This window comes from Mauremys reevesii, linkage group 2, assembly GCF_016161935.1.
Source record: "Mauremys reevesii isolate NIE-2019 linkage group 2, ASM1616193v1, whole genome shotgun sequence".
NCBI classification, from domain to species: Eukaryota; Metazoa; Chordata; order Testudines; family Geoemydidae; genus Mauremys; species Mauremys reevesii.
The window spans coordinates 248,946,931-248,967,130 of NC_052624.1; positions in this window are offsets into that span (position 1 = coordinate 248,946,931).

Below are 20,200 nucleotides of genomic sequence, written 5' to 3' on the forward strand. Positions count from 1 at the left end.
TGGTGGGTGCCAGCTGAAGGAAAGGAACCCTGACACAAATGTTCTTGGGCTGTGTCACCAGAGTAGTGAGTCCTTGACCCTCGTGGGCATGGATAAGAGTTTGTGCAGGCTGTTCCTGTGAGGTATATATACTGTACGTAGCCAAGCCTGAAGACATTGCATGTGTAACTGTGCGCACTTTACCAAGAACCTGATAGGTGGATCAAGGTTGATATTGGCGTCCTTTTATCTTGCACCATATTAACTATTAAGAAATTTGGAGTAGGATGAGAGAAAATAAATTCCATATCTTTTGCGGGAATATAATATTTTTGTCTGCCCATTTGCAAGTCAGAGGGATGGACCCTGTGGTCTGCCAGAGCGCTTTAGTGCGATTGAGAAGGGCATCATTAATAGGGAGTGCTGTTGTGGAGGATGAGGATGTGTGCAGGATATTGAGTAGTTTATGTTGTTGATCTTGCACTTCCTCCAAAGGAACCTGGAGGGAGTCCGCAATCCTGCGAAATAATTCTTGAAAATGCTTGAAGTCGTCATCAGCAGGAGGAGGTGGAGGCATGATAGCCTCATCAGGGGAAGAAGAGAAATGCCCTGTCCATGGCCCAGGGATCCCAGTATGGACAATGTGGAATGTGGGATTGCATCCATGGTGGTCCATACCAGGGTGCTTGTGTGGATTGTGGATGTGCAGTGGAAGCCGTTTGCATGAGATGGGGCATTCCTCCTCCTCTTCTTCCTCATCACTGGAGAAGTGGGGGTGCTGTCCTCAAAGGAGAAAGGGAAGTCCAGAGAGAAGGGTGGAAGTGGGGGAGGTTATGTCTAAGCAGTGGTGACTCAGGCATGTCAGGGTATGTCTACACTACGGGATTATTCCGATTTTACATAAACCGGTTTTGTAAAACAGATTGTATAAAGTCGAGTGCACGCGGCCACACTAAGCACATTAATTTCGGCGGTGTGCATCCATGGTCCAAGGCTAGCGTCGATTTCTGGAGCGTTGCACTGTGGGTAGCTATCCTGTAGCTATCCCATAGTTCCCGCAGTCTCCCCCGCCCATTGGAATTCTGGGTTGAGATCCCAATGCATGATGGTGCAAAAACAGTGTTGCGGGTGTTTCTGCGTAAATGTCGTCACTCATTCCTTCCTCCGTGAAAGCAACCGCAGACAATCATTTCGCGCCCTTTTCCCCTGGATTGCCCTGGCAGACGCCATAGCATGGCAACCACCATGGAGCCAGTTTTGCCTTTTGTCACTGTCACCATATGTGTACTGGATGCTGCTGACAGAGGCGGTACTGCAGTGCTACAGAGCAGCATTCATTTGCCTTTGCAAGATAGCAGAGACGGTTATCAGTTGTTCTGTACCGTCTGCCATGTCATTGTAAATTGGCGATGAGATGACGGTTATCAGTCGTTCTGTACCATCTGCTGCTGTCATGGGTGCTCCTGGCTGAGGTCGGCCAAGGGCGCAAAGACAAAAATGGGAATGACTCCCCGGGTCATTCCCTCCTTTATGTTGTATCTAAAAATAGAGTCAGTCCTGCCTAGAATATGGGGCAAGTGTGCTAGAGAACCAGTGTACCAGAGAGCACAGCCGCTCCGCGTCAGAGCCCCAGAGATCCTGCAGAAATGATGAGCTACATGCCATTCTAGGGACTGCCCCTGCAACAACCCCACCTGTTGCTTCCCTGCTCCCCCAACCCTCCTAAGATACCATGGCAGTATCCCCCCATTTGTGTGATGAAGTAATAAAGAATGCAGGAATAAGAAACACTGACTTGTTAGTGAGATAAAATGAGGGGAAGGCAGCCTCCAGCTACTATGATAGTCCAGGCAGGACATTAAACGGTGCGGGGGAGAGGAGCCCAGCATCCCGCTGCTATGATAGTCAAGGCAGTACAGAATCTTTTCTTTAGACATGAAGGCGGGGGGGTGGGGCTGATGGAGCTCAGCCCCCTGTTGCTATGATGAAGACAGTTACCAGCCATTCTGTACCATCTACTGGGAATGACCGGGAGCCATTCCTATTTTTACCCAGGCCCCCCCCCCCCGCCGACCTCACCTGAGGCCAGCCAGGAGCACTCACGGGCTGATGATGACGATGGATAGCAGTCATATTGTACCGTCTGCCACCGGGGAGGGGAGGGGAGGGGAGAGGATGCTGCTGTTCACTGCTGCAGCATCACGTCTACCAGCAGCATTCAGTAGACATAGGGTGACATTAAAGTCAAGAAACGATTTTTTTCCCTTTTCTTTCACGGGGGGGAGGGAGAAATTGACGAGCTATACCCTGAACCACCCCAGACAATGTGATTGACCCTACAGTCATTGGGAGCTCAGCCAAGAATGCAAATGCTTTTCGGAGACTGCGGGGACTGTGGGATAGCTGGAGTCCTCAGTACCCCCTCCCTCCCTCCATGAGCGTCCATTTGATTCTTTGGCTTTCTGTTACGCTTGTCATACAGCACTGTGCTGAGTCCCTGCTGTGGCCTCTGTCTGGAGATTTTTTCAAATGCTTTGGCATTTCGTCTTCTGTAACAGAGCTGTGATAGAATAGATTTGCCTCCCTATACAGCGATCAGATCCAGTATCTCCCGTACGGTCCATGCTGGAGCTCTTTTTGGATTTGGGACTGCATAGCCACCCGTGCTGATCAGAGCTCCACGCTGGGCAAACAGGAAATGAAATTCAAAAGTTCGCGGGGCTTTTCCTGTCTACCTGGCCAGTGCATCCGAGTTCAGATTGCTGTCCAGAGTGGTCACAATGGTGCACTGTGGGATACCGCCCGGAGGCCAATACCGTCGATTTGCGGCCACACTAACCCTAATCCGATATGGCAATACCGATTTCAGCGCTACTCCTCTTGTCAGGGAGGAGTACGGAAACCGGTTTAAAGAGCCCTTTATATTGATATAAAGGGCCTCGTTGTGTGGACGGGTGCAGCATTAAATCGGTTTAATGCTGCTAAAATCGGTTTAAACGCGTAGTGTAGACCAGGCCTCAGATACAAGTAGGTCTTTAGGGCATCTGAATTCTTGGGTAGGAGGAAGGAGTATCCTTGGCACTGATGCATGACTCAGTGCTGAGGGAGAGATGCATTTTCCGGAGCAGCCAGCAGGTGGAGCTGAAGACTTGCTCGGTGTCAAGGACTTGCTTGGTACGGTAAAGGATGCTGGTCCTAGAGGTATTGTTGGTGCTGTAGCGCCCAGAAGTTGGTCTGTCTTGGTCTCCAGAGCTGAAGATGGTGCCAAGGGCTATAGGTCTGCCTGGTTAGTGTCTTTAGATAGTTGTTTCGTTCTGGTACCAGAGATGGTCAGATGGGCCCAGGAGCTATGTCCCATGTCTGAGGATGTTGAGGCAACTTACATCGCAGGAGATAGTGTTCTGGCAGGCTGTGCTCAGAGAGTGAGAATCATAGAATCATAGAATCTCAGGGCTGGAAGGGACCTCAGGAGGTCATCTAATCCAACCCCCTGCTCAAAGCAGGACCAAACCCACCTAAATCATCCCAGCCAGGGCTTTGTCAAGCCTGACCTTAAAAACCTCTAAGGAAGGAGATTCCACCACCTCCCTAGGTAACCCATTCCAGTGCTTCACCACCCTACTAGTGAAAAAGTTTTTCCTAATGTCCAACCTAAACCTCCCCCTCTGCAACTTGAGACCATTACTCCTTGTTCTGTCATCTTCTACCACTGAGAACAGTCTAGATCCATCCTCTTTGGAACCCCCTTTCAGGTAGTTGAAAGCAGCTATCAAATCCCCCCTCATTCTTCTCTTCTGCAGGCTAAATAATCTCAGTTCCCTCAGCCTCTCCTCGTAAGTCATGTGCTCCAGACCCCTAATCATTTTTGTTGCCCTCCGCTGGACTCTCTCCAATTTATCCACATCCTTCTTGTAGTGTGGGGCCCAAAACTGGACACAGTACTCCAAATGAGGCCTCACTAGTGCTGAATAGAGGGGAATGATCACATCCCTCGATCTGCTGGAAATGCCCCTACTTATACAACCCAAAATGCCATTAGCCTTCTTGCAACAAGGGCACACTGTTGACTCATATCCAGCTTCTCGTCCACTGTAACCCCTAGGTCCCTTTCTGCAGAACTGCTGCCCAGCCATTCGGTCCCTAGTCTGTAGCAGTGCATGGGATTCTTCCATCCTAAATGCAGGACTCTGCACTTGTCCTTGTTGAACCTCATCATATTTCTTTTGGCCCAATCCTCTAATTTGTCTAGGTCCCTCTGTATCCTATTTCTACCCTCCAGCGTATCAACCACTCCTCCCAGTTTAGTGTCATCTGCAAACTTGCTAAGGGTGCAGTCCACACCATCCTCCAGATCGTTAATGAAGATATTGAACAAAACCAGCCCCAGCAACGACCCTTGGGGCACTCCACTTGATACCGGCTGCCAACTAGACATGGAACCATTGATCACTACCCGTTGAGCCCGACCATCTAGCCAGTTTTCTATCCACCTTACTGTCCATTCATCCAGCCCAGACTTCTTTAACTTGCTGGCAAGAATACTGTGGGAGACTGTATCAAAAGCTTTGCTAAAGTCCAGAAATAGCACATCCACTGCTTTCCCCTCATCCACAGAGCCGGTTATCTCATCATAAAAGGCAATTAGGTTAGTCAGGCATGACTTGCCCTTGGTGAATCCATGCTGACTGTTCCTGATCACTTTCCCCTCCTTTAAGTGGTTCAGAATTGATTCCTTGAGGACCTGTTCCATGATTTTTCCAGGGACTGAGGTGAGACTGACTGGCCTGTAGTTCCCTGGATCTTCCTTCTTCCCTTTTTTAAAGATGGGCACTACATTAGCTTTTTTCCAGTTGTCCGGGACCTCCTGATCGCCATGATTTTTCAAAGATAATGGCCAATGGCTCTGCAATCTCATCGGCCAACTCCTTTAGCACCCTCGGATGCAGCGCATCCGGCCCCATGGACTTGTGCTCGTCCAGCTTTTCTAAATAGTCCTGAACTACTTCTTTCTCCACAGAGAGCTGGTCACCTCCTCCCCATACCGTGCTGCAGAGTGCAGCAGTCTGGGAGCTGACCTTGTCTGTGAAGACAGAGGCAAAAAAAGCATTGAGTACACTAGCTTTCTCCACATCCTCTGTCACTAGGTTCCCTCCCTCATTCAGCAAGGGGCCCACACTTTCCTTGACTTTCTTCTTGTTGCTAACATACCTGAAGAAACCCTTCTTGTTACTCCTAACATCTCCAGCTAGCTGCAACTCCAAGTGTGATTTGGCCTTCCTAATTTCACTCCTGCATGCCTGAGCAATACTTTTATACTCCTCCCTGGTTATTTGTCCAATCTTCCACTTCTTGTAAGCTGTTTTTTTGTGTTTAAGAAGAGTAAGGATTTCACTGTTAAGCCAATCTGGTCGCCTTCCATATTTACTTTTCTTCCTACACATCGGGATGGTTTGTTCCTGCAACCTCAATAAGGATCCTTTAAAATACAGCCAGCTTTCGTCGACTCCTTTCCCCGTCATGTTATTCTCCCAGTGAGGAAGGAGCCTGTTTCTTCTCATCAGAGTGACAAAGAGATAATTCCCTTTTAGAGGGACATGGGAAATGAGTATCAGCGGACAACTTCGCAGAGCATAAAAGCCACACAGGTGAGAGTCCAGGCCTGGGTCTGATGCTGGTCATAGTGATTTTTCCATGAGAAGTTGTAACTGAATGTCCCAGTCTTTTCTGGCTGTGGCAGTCAAGTAATGTCAATGGGAACACTTGTGGGATGTGTTCCTCTCCCAGAGAGCAAATACACTGCAAGTTTTCGTCCATTACCAGGAATGTGACCCAACAAGAGACGCACTTCTTAAAACCAGGAGATCTGGGCATAAGGGAAAAAGCTTCCCGGTTGAGATGAGAGGGAAGCAGGCAAACAAACACCTAAGCTATGAAGTAACAATTAAGGTAAGGTGGAAAAAAATTGGAGATAGAGGGAAGAAGAAAGTACTAACCTACACTAAAACTAACAGGTAGGGCACTATATAAGGAGGCAAAAGGAAAAGCAGGCTCTGCCATGGATTCCATCCCAGACCAAAGGTGGAAGAGAAGGAACCGGGGAGCGGTCAGACCGCACAGCACTATACATATATATCCCGCTTATGGCATGATAGGGGGGAGGTGTGCATGTGCAGTCCATGGGCACTGTTGATGAAGATCTCTGATCCCAGATACAGGGGGCACTGCTGCACCTACAGTGGAGCACCCATAGCAACATCACTGGAAGAAGAAGTATTTACAACCAGTCTTGCCAGCTCATTGTGAATGGACTATTCAAGCTTGATGGGCCATTAAAAAGAATCAATTCCCCAGATAGTTATTCCTGAGGATACCTCAGACAGCAAGGAGCAATGGCCATCCCTGTGATTCAGCAAAACATGTAATGGCATGTGATGTGGACATGTGACCTCAGACTCCATCTTTACAGTAACTTTCCATACACAGGGGCCATGAGCATTGTTTGGGACAGTAACGTTCCATGCGCATGGCAGAGGATATAAAAGACACCTGAGACATCTCCATTTTGCCTTATTCCTCCTCCAGGTCTTTGACTGTGGATTTACAACTGAAAGGAGTATTTTGAACAATGGACTGAGGACCTTCGAATCTTTTGGAAGTTACCAGAGAGACTTTTCCAAGCCAGCAGACTATTCCATCACTGTTACAAACTTGATCTAAGGACTTTGCAATCATTTGCATGTATATGGTCTTTTAACCATTTATAACTCCATTCTTTTATTAATGAATTTGTAGTTAGTTTGCTAAGGATTGGCTGACAGCATGATATTTGGGTAAGATCAGAAATATATATTGACCTGGGGGTAAGTGTCTGATCCTTTGGGATTGGTAGAAGCTCACATCTGGTGAATTGGGTTTTCAGTAACCTCTCACTGTATTAGACCAGTTTGTCTAGATGGGAATCAAGGGCTGGAATGCCTAAGGGGAGGACTGTGTCTGGCTTCTTGTTAACAAGTGTGGTGCTACAGAAGCTCTTTTGCTACTGGTTTGGTGAATCTAATTATAGAATAAACCACCAATTTTAGGGGACTGTCTGCCTGTTTCTTGCAGTCTGTCCCGAGCATGGCATTCTCAGTGTGGTTCATTCTAGGTACCTGGTCACAATAACAACATTTATCTATTGTTTCTATTTGAAAGCCATTTTTGCTGTTGTACATCTCATTATTCGATGTCTTGGACAAAGTTGCAGGTAAGCATGTTTTTATTTAAAACTTGGGGCATTTTATTATGACTATGCAATAAACGCTTTCTCAGTCCCATATGGCTGTCTTTATGTAGGGCTTGATCCTGCCCCCACTGCCCTAGGGATTAGAACTGGGCCCTTAATGATGAGAAAACATACATACTGCTTCCTGTCCTTTGAGACCATATATTCATTCTTCTATATTTGTGCCTGTTGAAAATTTGCCTCAGAAATGCACCTGTAAGTGAATTTTCTGTCATAGGATGTTCACAGAATTACCAGAATCAACTGAGATATACTGTTTGTTGTTTCCCAAAATGATTATATATGTAGATGCAAATACTGGCCCTCTTCAATGGGCAGAGATACCTCCAGACACAGCAGAACTGGTGCTGTTTAATTTACAGAAAGGGTGAAAGGGCAGAGTTTATCTTCAGTGATGAGAATCTGAATGTCTTCCACCATTTAGAATAACCAAAGTCCAGGAGGTGCAGTGGATACATGAAATTTTTATACCCCTTTTTAAGCTATACAAGCTAAAGGAAACCAGTTTACATTATATTACTGCAGAGAAGCAATTTTGTAATTTATGCTGCTCAGTTTAAAGCATCACATTTTTTATACAATAACAAAAAAGCAGAGAACCTGAGTCATTAGAAAAATACTTGCACAGCTGGTAAATTGTATTTTCTATGGATCTTATACATGTGATTCTAGGTGCTAAGTATACACATTATTAGGGTCAATCCAAATCCAGGCAGTTGAAAAGTCCAGAGTGTTGGAGGATTTAGGATCTTCCTGTGGATTTTGTTGTAGCCTTCAATCTATGCTTTCATTAAAATAATACATGTTCTAACTTTCTGGATTCTAAAGGGAGTCTTCACAATGTAAGCCAATGTACTGTCATTGATTATACAGCCAAGCAGGCTAAAACAATATCACAAAGATGTGTAAAATAATATTTTGTTCTTTATTTTTGTCTTCTCATAACAGATTAATCCACCAGTTCAGAAGTGAAGTGCTACTGTGAAATGGCCCCAGTCCCTCAATCACATGGAGATAGCATTGTTGAGATATTTTGGTAGCAAATATCCTTTTATGAAAGGGCATGAACTGCATGGTGTCCCCCTACTAGAAGGCAAGAAGCTATCAACACTATCTCATTCTTTCCTGATTTTCTGGGCTATCCTGACTGAAAGGAAATGGGAAGGGACAATATTGTTCTGCTGAAGAGATTACATCTATTCTCTGCTCCTTTTTGTCCTAGTACCTGGAAATAGAGACCTAGTTTCTTGTTGCAGCTTGACATGAAGAGGGCAATTTGAGATGTTCCCTACTCTCTGAAGATCATTTCTAGGATGTTTTGGTTTAAACTCCCACTCTCCTAGAGATTGTGTTTGCCTGTTCTTCCAGTTCATTTACATATTGAGCTTCCTTTGACTGTATTTTGCAGAGATCATTACAAATTCTATTCTGGCAAGTGCAGAATTCTGAGATCTGCAGAATGCATGGAGGACTTTGGTCCCCCTGGTCAGTTCACATAGGCTACTGCTGTGCAGTTTTTGCTCTGCAAGAGAATCATATTGGAGTTTAGATGTCTTGTGACTCTTAAGTCAATTGCTTTTATCTTTGTCTGACTGTCACAGGGTAGACTCACCCACTGCAGGTGGCCACCTCCTCCTAGCAGCTCTGGGAAATTCACTCTTTTCCATATCCAACCCCTCCCCTTGTGTTCTCTTTACCTGTTGTTCTCTCTCTTACTCTGTGGCTGCTTGCTCACTCCAGGAATTGTAGCTTCCTCCTCGTGACTTGGCCTTCTGGGGTATAGAGTCTCATTTCACCTGCTGTTCAGGCAATGCCATTCCATCAGTGGCTGGTAGGGGAACCCAGGCCCGCCCACCATTTTGGGTGCCATCCTAGGGACCCTACAACATGCAGCCAAGTTCTGCTCAGTCCCCAGCCTTGCTGCTCTCTCTCTCTGGGCAGCTTCCTACTCTGCCTCCCACAGGCTTTCTTATCCACGCTTCTCTCTTCTGGGTGCACCCTTCCCTCAGGGCCAGGCTCCCAGGGGTTCTACTCTTTCCCTGGCTTTCCTTCTGCCTTCTCTAATGAGCAGAGGGTTGCTGTAAACTTCCTCATTGCAGCCATTTCTGTTGCCAGATTCCTGGCTTTATAGTAACCTAGCCCACACCTGCTCAGCTGACCTTCATTGTCCAATCAGGGGTTGCTTCTCCAGCCTAAACCCCTCATATGTGGGCTATCTCACTAACTGGCCCTTTCTCAGCTTCATTAACCCTTTCAGGGTTGGTGTGGTGTGAACACCCAATAAAAGTGACCATAAAAGCATTCCAAAGAGGCAAGGCGCTCCACTAGTATCAGGTAGTGAGTTTCAGCTGGCCTGATCAGTTCATTGTACCCCAATTCACTTATGTCATCATCTGTATCTAATAGTTGTCATGTAAGGTATCATTGGAAAACCCATAACACACCGATCATTAATGTTTGTGTGTGGCGTATGTATGGTAGATGCTCAAAGGACTGTATAAATGTGAAAGAAATATAGGACTAAAATGTGCTTGAACCAGATAAGTCTGGGGAATGGATAAACAGGCTTTTTCCAGATAAAGGAAAGATCAAAACCTCCATCCAGGTGCAATCATAGTCAGGTGGCCATTCACTGGCAATTTGGAGGCTGCAGGGACAGATAGTTTGCATTACAGAAAGCACCAGCAGTGAAGAAATCAGCATGGGACTTTCTCCATTAGACTCCATGGCACCTTTCCTCAAAGCAAGGGCACTGAACTTTGAGAAAGATACATTCTGAAAGTTCACTGAATTATAAAAGAGAGGGGCAAAGAATCCTAAGTTATCTTTCACCTAAGAAGACAATGGAACCGAGAACTTTGGACTTTCTGGGAGATCCTGACCAAGGAGATGGTCAGTCACCTGGCTGGAAAGAGATGTGGTAAGACTCTGACCTAGAACTAAGACTGCAGTTTTGTTAAGTCTTAGACATTAGAAAGCATTTTTCACTTTTGTTTTAACCATTTCTGACTTTATACCTTCTATTTTAAATATCTTAAAAACTCTTTTTGATTAAACTTGTTTTACTTTTATTCTAAATCAACCCAGTGCTGTGTTTGACTTGAAGTGATTATTAACTGGTTAAAGCAACAAGCTGCTGTGCTTTTGTCTCTTTAAAGAAGCAATGGACCTTATTACTCCTCTGAATGTTCCAGGAGAGGGCTGGATGTTTCAGGGCAGATGGTTTTGGGGAAATTCGGGACTGGAGTTGTGTTGAAATCACTTGGCTGGTGGTGACCAGAGTGTGACTGTGGTGCAACAAGCAGGCTGCTGGAGTCAGAGCTGCTGAACCAGGGCTACTCAACACTCAAAGTCTTAGTATATGCTTTTATGCTGGCTGGGAGCATCCAGACAGGGAACCACAGTAGCAGAGCATTTTAAGGCACCCAGGGTTGCAGGACAAGTGATGACACAATCTCTCTGTGGTCTGGGTTGAACTCCAAAATTTGACACTTGGGCTTTTATATTTCTCCTTTCTGCCTCAGACCACTTGCCTTCGGCATGTGTGAGGGTCCATCTGTGCTTCTTGGAGAGAACTCTTTATAGTAAGGTCAGGGCATTTTCAGCAGAGATTCTTTTCCATCTCTAGCATCTATGATTTTTGAACAGGAAAGGAATCTCCTGTTCTAGTTGATGAAAATCATGGTGTAGTAGTACCTCCAGGACCCTGCTGGTATCCCTGGCTCCATGGTAGAAAGACGACTGCACAAGAAATCTAAATAGTGTAAATTGGATCTTCTCATTATAGAGGAGTGCTACTCAAGTTGTTGCTGTTTATTATTTGTTTTGCAATAGCCCCTAGGAGCTCAAGTCATGGACCAGGGACCAGTTGTGCTAGGCACTGAACAAACACAGAACAATAAGTCAGTCCTTGTCATATACTGTACACTCCTTGGGACAAGAGATGGAAACAACAGACAAATGGGAAGCACAAGAAAACACGGAGACAATATTGGTCAGCATGATAGGCAATGGTCTCAGCATGCTGGTTGCCTAAATGTTAGTTTTGTTTGTTTTTGTAGGCCTCACTGCAAATGAGATTTTAAAGAGGGCTTTGAAAAACAATAATGATGTGGCTTTGAGATGTTTACAGGGAATTATTTTCATGCATGAAAAGAAAACACAAAGTTGCTTGTTTGAAAATTTAAAATGAAGGCTGGCATGACTGGGAGAGGAGAGGTGGGAACTGATGTTTTGGTAGCATGTAAGATGCAGTAGGTAGGGTGGAGTTAGATCATGAAGGGCCTTGAAAGTGAAGACAAGTAGTTTGTGTTTGAGGTGATGGAGAGAGGTGAGCCAGTGGAGGGATACAAAGAGAGGGGTGACATGGTCAAATGAGCCAGGAAAGTTATCTTTGCTGCAGCATTTTGAATGCATTAAAATCATAAAAGTTTAGGACTGGAAGGGGCCTCAATAGGGTCATCTAGTTCAGTCACCTGCACTCAAGGCAGGATTAAATAATAACTAGATCATTCCTGATAGGTATTTTTCTAACCTGCTCTTACAAACCTCCAATGATGGAGATTACACAGCCTCCTTAGGCAATCTGTTCTAGTGCTTAACTACCCTAACAGGAAGTTTTTCCTAATGTCCACCCTAAACTTCCCTTGCTGCAATGTAAGCCCATTGCTTCTTATCCTATCCTCAGAGATTAAGGAGAACAATTTTTCACCCTCCTCCTTGTAACAACCTTTTATATACTTGAAAACTGTTATCATGTCCCCCCTTCAGTCTTCTCTTCTCCAGACTAAACAAATCCATTTTTTTCAATCTTTCCTCATAAGTCATGTTTTCTAGACCTTTAATCATTTTTGTTGCTCTCCTCTGGACTTCCTGCAATTTGTCCACATCTTTCCTGCAATGTGGTGCCCAGAACAGGACACAATACTCCAGTTGAGGCCTTATCAACGCGGAGCAGAATGGAAGAATTACTTCTCATGTCTTGTTAGAGACTAAATCATGCACTGAAGAGAGACACTGGATTTATGGCTTATTACAACAATTTGTAACCCACTAACCCCCTCTTTTTGTTTTACTACTGCAGAGGTGTTAACGGGCCACTCTACCTTGAATGGTCCCTTACAAAAAGTGCTAGCTATTTCTGTTAAACAATCTGTTTTATTTTATATTTTGTTGAGACGCTGGAAGTTCCTTTCCCAGACTTGAAGAGGTCTGCGTGGCTGGAAAACTTGTCTCTCTGACCATCAGAAGTTGGTCCAATAAAAGATTATCTCACCCACCTTGTCTCTCTAATATCCTGGGACCGACACAGATACAGCTACACTTTTCTACTGTTGGCAGTCTGAGGTAAGAAAAGATTTCTCTTCCCACTGCACTCCACCCAAATTTTGGGCAGAGGGCTTTCTTTCTGAATGGAGGAATAGTGGGATACATCATGCATTTCAGGTAGATGATTGACACCAAGCTCAGAAAGCTGCTTCCTTGCATTACTGGGCCTGTATCCTAGAACCTTATGAGTGATGTATGAAAATGAGAAGACTTAATTATGTTCACTTGAATATTAACATTTAATTATGTCATTGCTGAATGACATATTAGGCACCTTCTGAAATTTTTTGTGCATTGTGACTGGATTGTTTCTGGAATGACATGACATTCCATTAATTTTTTTAGATAAGAAGCTAGTGCCAAAATGAACACACATTCTATTACCAGTCCAGGGGTTAAATAAAAAGATGGGATACCTGGTCCAGATCTGACCTATAAAAAAAAAAACCTAGACATATAGTGGGCAATGTCTACTTCGTGAACTCGGTGGGGTTTTTTTTTTTTTTTGAAGTCTCATCAGCGTTTTCCAACTTCCATCACACAAATTAATGTGCAGTGATTAATATTAAATCCAAAATGTTAATACAAAATTATATAAATGAAAAACAAAAGTCAGAGTTAAAACAAATGGCAATTATTGATAATGGCTGGACAGATGGCCAGCAGAAATTATTAGCAAATAACGTTTTTTAACAAAATGACTTAAATTTGCAAAATGTGAACTTAGATAGGGACACATGTTTACATAGGCTATCACCTTTACCCTTTCCCCTTAATTTTCTCTGGTAGTCATACTTACTTGGCCTGTCTTGTCTTAATTTAGGGCTAGATTGGACCTTTCAGCTCAGTTCTGAGCAGGGCTAACTGCAGTACTGTGCTAGGGATGGAGTAATGTACAACACCCCTCCTCAGGGTGTAGCATGCTTCCTCCTTAACCCTCCCCATGTACACAGCCAGCACTTCCGACTCTCTGCACCTTCCTCTCTCTTGTTTGCTGGAGTGTGGGGAGCATTAGGCATTCAGTCCCTGCTCTTCCATTTCCCCTGCCCCTCTCCCCCGACCTGTGATCCTTGCAGGTCTTAAGAACCTATGCAGGGGTTTGGGGGGGACGTGCTTCCCTGCATAATCACATAAAACTAGAATATAGTCTTATGGTGTGTAAATTCTTCTGAGGAAAAACCACCTCCTCCTATGCATTTTTACTATGACTAGCACAGTGGAACCCTGATGCTGCCTAGGGCTTCTGGGTGTTACAGTAATATAAATAACAGTAGTAATTAACAACTCAGGTACCAGCAATGAATATGCCTCACCTAAAGAATCCACATTATATAATTCTGTGTTACATCTCTTCTGATGTGTCCTTTGTCCGTATACAGTCTGAACTAGATTGTAAAATCTTCAGGGTGGGGGGCCACATTTTATCTGTAAAGCCACAGACACACAGAAGGCTTCTGTAGAAATAATAATTATTTTATTCAAATAGAATTTGTCACAGCCAGTCAGAGTGCAGGGGTACTGCTCAGTACTGAATGATAAGTGAAGCCCTTTCAGTTATGCAGTTCCCTCACTCATCAATTCAAGGAGTCTGATTTCTATAAACACTATATTATTTCACAATAGCTATACAATATGCAAAATTGCGGTATATTAATTTAGATGAAAAGAAAGCTTAAATTAAGAGATTGCATTGTAGCTTCTGCTGAAATGTTTCTGGTTCCGAGTGTAGGGCCAGCTAATCAAATTTCATGCTTCAAGGCTTCAACCAGTCACCTGTAGGGGTCAGGAAGGATCCCCCCCCCCAATACAGAAGTGGTCAGATATATTCTGGGTTTTTTTTCACCTTCCTCTGAAGCATCAGGGATTAGCTACAGATGAACGTGGGACACCGGATGGTGGGACCAGTGGTATAGAGAATCCTCTTTCCTAGATGTATGTCTGGTGTGTCTTGGTCAAGTGCTCATGGTCCAGCTCATCACCAGATCTGGCGTCCGGAAGGAATTTTCCCCTGTGTCAAACTGGTAAGGACCCTGAAATGTTTTTTGCCTTCTTCTACAGCATAGAACACAGATTACCTGCTAGGATCATCTGGGCATATTTCACCTAATCAGGTTTTCAGCCATTGCAGGGGCCTCAGACAATGGTAGCACTTTGGTCTCTCCTGTTCTCTGCCTGTGGCACACAACACTTAGTCTCCTGAGGACTGAGCTGCTTTAGTCTAACCCAAGTTATTGCTCTCAACACAGGGGTCATAGTGAAATTTAATGGCCTGTGATATATAGATGATTTAATGGTCCCTTCTGGCCTTAAACTCTGTGAAATAAACACAGGGCAAAAGAGGATCCTAATGCATAGTGGAGAAAGATAGTTTAGCCCTATAAATAACTAATATAGGTAACTGGATATTTAGCAGTCTCCAAACTAAAAGTAGCTGCCATTTCCTACACCAACATCAAACGTTAGCCTCATTCACTTCTTACTTTTTAATAATACATTTTTTTCTGATGGTAAAAGTAATAACATTAGGACAAAATTGACTTATAAAATTACTGCTTACACTTAAAGTGAATTGGCACTATTCTCATCACACATTTTCCCCTTAAACCTTCAAAGCTCAATTGTTTCAGAAGGCTATGTGGGAAGTTGCTACTGAAGTAACTTTTTTTGCTTGAACAGTACAGAAATAATCAGGCAAAATCTGTATGAAACTTTTAGCATATAAATCTTCTGATGCCTGGAGGTTCTAATAAATTATGTTTCTTTACAAATATGTTTTAAAACTATTTGTCATACTTACACTGCATGTACTGGAACCAGGAATAACATCATTTTGGCTGACTCTGCTTGTTTTTATATGTATTCACAAGTTAGTTGCACAAATGAAAGATGTCTCTTTATACCCAAAGGCTCCATAAAACAATAGAGTGTAAAAACGGGCCAAACATTTTTTATGCACTAAAACCTTAATATTGAAAGAATGGTAATCTAACTCCATTGTTTCCAATGTATCTAAAACTTTAAGTACTGTAAGTTTTAACCCTAAAAATTAGATGTGCATACACACTTTCCATCTTTTACTTATACTCTTAAAAGACGAATAATGCATTCCATGTACACTACAACTCTAGTACTACACCTGTCACTGTGGTATTTGAATGAAAGATCAGTCCCACAAGTATTCTGAGGGCAGGGGAGGGGGGAGAGGGGGAAATGCAGTGGCTGTAATAATTCAAAAAGCAAATTGAATTTATGTAAATGGATTTTGTGTATGTACCTTACTATTTCATAGCATTTTTCTCAAATTTATAAGGGTTTAACACATATTAAAACACACAAAGATCCCCTGGCTGCCCTAATCATGCCCCTTCCCAGGCAGCCTGGCTCACTCACGGTGGGTTGTTGTCCCCCCTTTGTGCCCTCTTAAACAAGTGATTTGTGAAACAGGACTCGATCCACCAAGTGAACAGCCCACTGACAAGGGAACCACTGGTGGAAGCAGACAAAGACCCTGAGTATACCTGACCCAGATAGGGTAAGATGTGCACTAATATGCCTCAGTATTTTGGTGCACAACTTGAGACACCTAAGGCATTATGGGCTCAATCCTGCAAGGTGCTGAGCACTCTGGTCTTGATCCTCCAGCGTGCACCCAAAATTAGTGGACACATTGCTAAGTATTGTCCAGAGTGATTTCATAGAGGTCATTTAGGTCTGGCCACCATGCTGAGGCAACTCTAAGTATATCTAGACCAGTGGTTCTCAAACTTTTTTTTTTTTCATGGACCACTTGAAAATTGTTGAGGGTCTCGGCGGACCACTTAATGATCTTTCCAAATGTTGTTTGTACTGTTAGCTAATTTTTTGTAAAGTGCTTTGGATAAAAGTGCTATATAAAAAAAACCTTTATTACAATTTACTTTTTTTGTTCTACAAATAAAAGCACACAACTCATATATTAATATCAGTAGTCTTACCTTTCTAATGCGATGGATATGCCCTCTCTCTCTCCCATTGCAGCAGCCCCTGAGCTGGGGCTGGAAAGGAGAGGGGGGTGTCTCTCCCTCTCTCCCCTGCTGTGGCAGCCCCTGAGCTGGGGCTGAGAAGGAGAGGGTGGGTGGGTCTCTCCCTTGCAGTGGTGCAAGTAGAAATCATTTCTTGCCAGTATTGTAATCATGGGAGAGAGACGGGGGGGGAACGTGACCTCTGCACATGACCCTCCATGCGACTCCTCCCCGGGAATCCCCCAGTGTACAAAGACATGGGTAACAAAGGCCTGGTTAAACAAATGCAGTTGTAAAATGATGCTTCGGGCCCCTGGTGCCACCTGTACTTCCAAATTGAAAACTTCTTAAATGAAAGAAGATTAGAAAGGACAATCACCCCACTTTCCCTTAACACACTATGAATGTTTCCCTTACGTCCAAACTAAGCTTCTGCCAGCTTATCTTTATCTAAGGGTATGTCCAGAGTGACCTAGACAAATTGGAGGATTGGGCCAAAAGAAGTCCTTGTTGAACCTCATCAGATAAGTGCAGAGTCCTGCACTTAGAATGGAAGAATCCCATTCACTGCTACAGGATGAGGACCGACTGGCTAAGGAGCAGTTCTGCAGAAGAGAACTTGGGGATTACAGTGGATGAGAAGCTGGATATGAGTCAGCAGTGTGCCCTTGTTGCCAAGAAAGCTAACAGCATATTGGGCTGCATTAGTAGGAGCATTGCCAGCAGATGGAGGGAAGTGATTATTCCCCTCTCTTTGGCACTGGTGAGGCCACATCTGGAGTATTGCGTCCAGTTTTGGGCCCCCCACTACAGAAGGGATGTGGACAAATTGGAGAGAGTCCAGTGGAGAGCAATGAAAATGATTGGGGCTGGAGCACATCACTCACGAGGAGAGGCTGAGGAAACTGGTCTTGTTTAATCTGCAGAAGAGAAGAGTGAGGCGGGATTTGATAGCAGCCTTCAACTACCTGAAGGGAGGTTCCAAAGAGGATGAAGCTCGGCTCTTCTCAGTGGTGGCAGATGACAGAAAAAGGAGCAATGGCACCATGTGCGACCCAACCAGGCACCGCTACCAAAAGTCTCCGACTATGAGTGCAAGAGCGCATAAACACCTAAAGTGGAGCACCCACAGGGACACACATCTTGAAGAACCTCAGTTACTGCACAAGGTGAGTAATCGTCTCTTCTTGTGGCAACACTCTTATGCCCAAATAAATGTATTAGTCTCTAAGGTACCACAAGGATTCTTGTTGTTTTTCCTTTAGCTCAGTGGTTCTCAAACTGTGGTTCAGGACCTCAAAGTGGGTCATACCCCCATTTTAATGGGGTTACCAGGGCTGGCTTAGACTTGCTGGGGCCCAGGGCTGAAGCCCAAGCTCCACTGTTTGGGGCCAAAGCCGAAGCCCGAGGGCTTCAGTCCTCGGCGATGGGGCTCAGGTTACAGGCCCTCTGCCTGTGGCTGAAGTCGTTAGGCTCGGGCAGGCTCAGGCTACCCTGCTGGGGTCATGTAGTAATTTTTGTTGTCAGAAGGGGGTTGCGGTGCAATTAAGTTTGAGAAACCCTGCTTTAGCTTAAATAGCTCTTCATGCTCTCTGGTGTTTACCCCCAATGTATTTATAGACAAGAGTCATGACCCCTCTCAACCTTTGTTTTGCGAGGCTAAACAGGAAAGCTCTTCCAGTCTCCTCTCCTAAGACAGGCCCTCTATTCCCTGATCATCCTAGAAGCTCTCCTCTGCACCTGCTCCAGTCTGAATTCATCTTTTGTGAATATGGGTGACCAGAGTTATATACAGTATTCCAAATGAGCTCTTACCAGTGCTTTGTATAATGGCATTAATACTTGCCTATCTCTACAGGAAATGCCTTGCCTGATTCATCCTAGGATAGTATTTGCTTTTTTCACAGTCACCTCACACTGGTGGCACATAGTCATTCTATGATCAATAAACACAGCAAGGACTTTCTCCTTTGTCGCTTCCAACTTGTAGCAGAAATTTTATTATTTGACCCAAAGTGCATGACCTTGCATTTTGTACTATTTCTAAATGTAGTAAATTTCATCCCATTTCTGTTACTCCAGCCTTCAAGTTCACCTAGATATTCCTATATAATATCCAGTCCTCCTCTGTAGTGACCATGCCCGCCAACTTTATATCATGTACTAAATTTCATTACCACACTCCTACTTTTTGTGCCATTAATAAAAATATTGAATGAGATTGGTCCCAAGATCAATCTCCACCAGTAACTTTTTCTCCAGTCCAGTAATTCACCTTTCAGTACAACCCAAGGCCTTCTCCCCTTTAGCCAGTTCTTTATCCACCTTACAGTTCTTATACTCATACCCATCTTTTCTAACTAATCGTTTCCTAGGTGGTACCATGTCAAATGCTTTTATGAAGTCCAAGTATATTAGATTTACTATATGTCCCTTATCTAAAAAAATCAGTCATTTTCTCAAAAAGGAAATCAGATCAGTCTGGTTTGATTTACCTTTTGTAAATCCATTTTGCATTACAACTCTTTTACTTCTATGAATTTAATTATTATTTCTTTCACAATTTGTTCTAAATATTTGCATACTACTGAGCTCAGACTAATGGGTCTTTAATTGCCCAGATCACTTTTCCCCCTTTTCTTAAATATAAACAATTTTACCTATTCTCCAGTGATAGAGTACTATCCCTGAATAGACTGGTTTATTAAAAATCCTTGCTACTGGACTAGCAATCTCTTGTATCAATTCTTTTAGTATGCTAGGATGGAAATAATCTGGCCACCCGATTTGAGCTCTTTTAAGTTTTTCTTCCATTTTAGATGTGGTAATTTCCATTTTTGTACACTCATTTCCATCAGTCGTCCTGCCGTCATGCTGATATTTCACATTATCACCCTTACTGAAAAATGAGGCAAAATACTAAGTTAATTTTTGGGCCACATCTAGATTAACTTTAATCTCCTTCTCATCCACACTGCATAGCAACCCAACCTCATCCTTCCTTATTCTCAGTTACATAACTAAAAAATGCATATTTTAATTTCCTTGGCAAGTGCAATTCAGCATGACTCTTAGTAATTCTCACTTTATTTCTATATTTTCTAACCTCCAATATGTAGCTTTCTTTGCTGATCAATCCCCCTTTCCATTCCTTATAGCTTTCTACATACTCTTAATAATCTTTTTGAGGTGGTGATTCATCTAGCTATGTCTGGAGCCTTTCCTAATCAGTTTTTCCCCCTTGCCTGGGATGCAAAGTTCAGATAGTTTTTGTATAGCTGATTTAAAGAAATTCCAAGTCTCCTCCACATTTAAGTGCTTCAGTCCAGTGACTTATTTAACTAGTAGATGCACATGTAACTAGTCACACTTTGTTGCTTTCATAGGTTGATCAATTTGCACAACAGGAGCTCCTTGCATTCCTCCATTCCGTGTGCCATCCTCCCATCTCCCTCTGTATCAGGGACTCCCTACAACACCCTATCCCAAGCAGGGGCTCTGTGTGACCTCCATTCCTCCCCTCCATCACATACTAGGAGCTTTGTGTCCCCCTTCCTATTCCCCGCTTTTGCCACATGCTAGAGACTGTCTCATTGTTGTCCCCCCA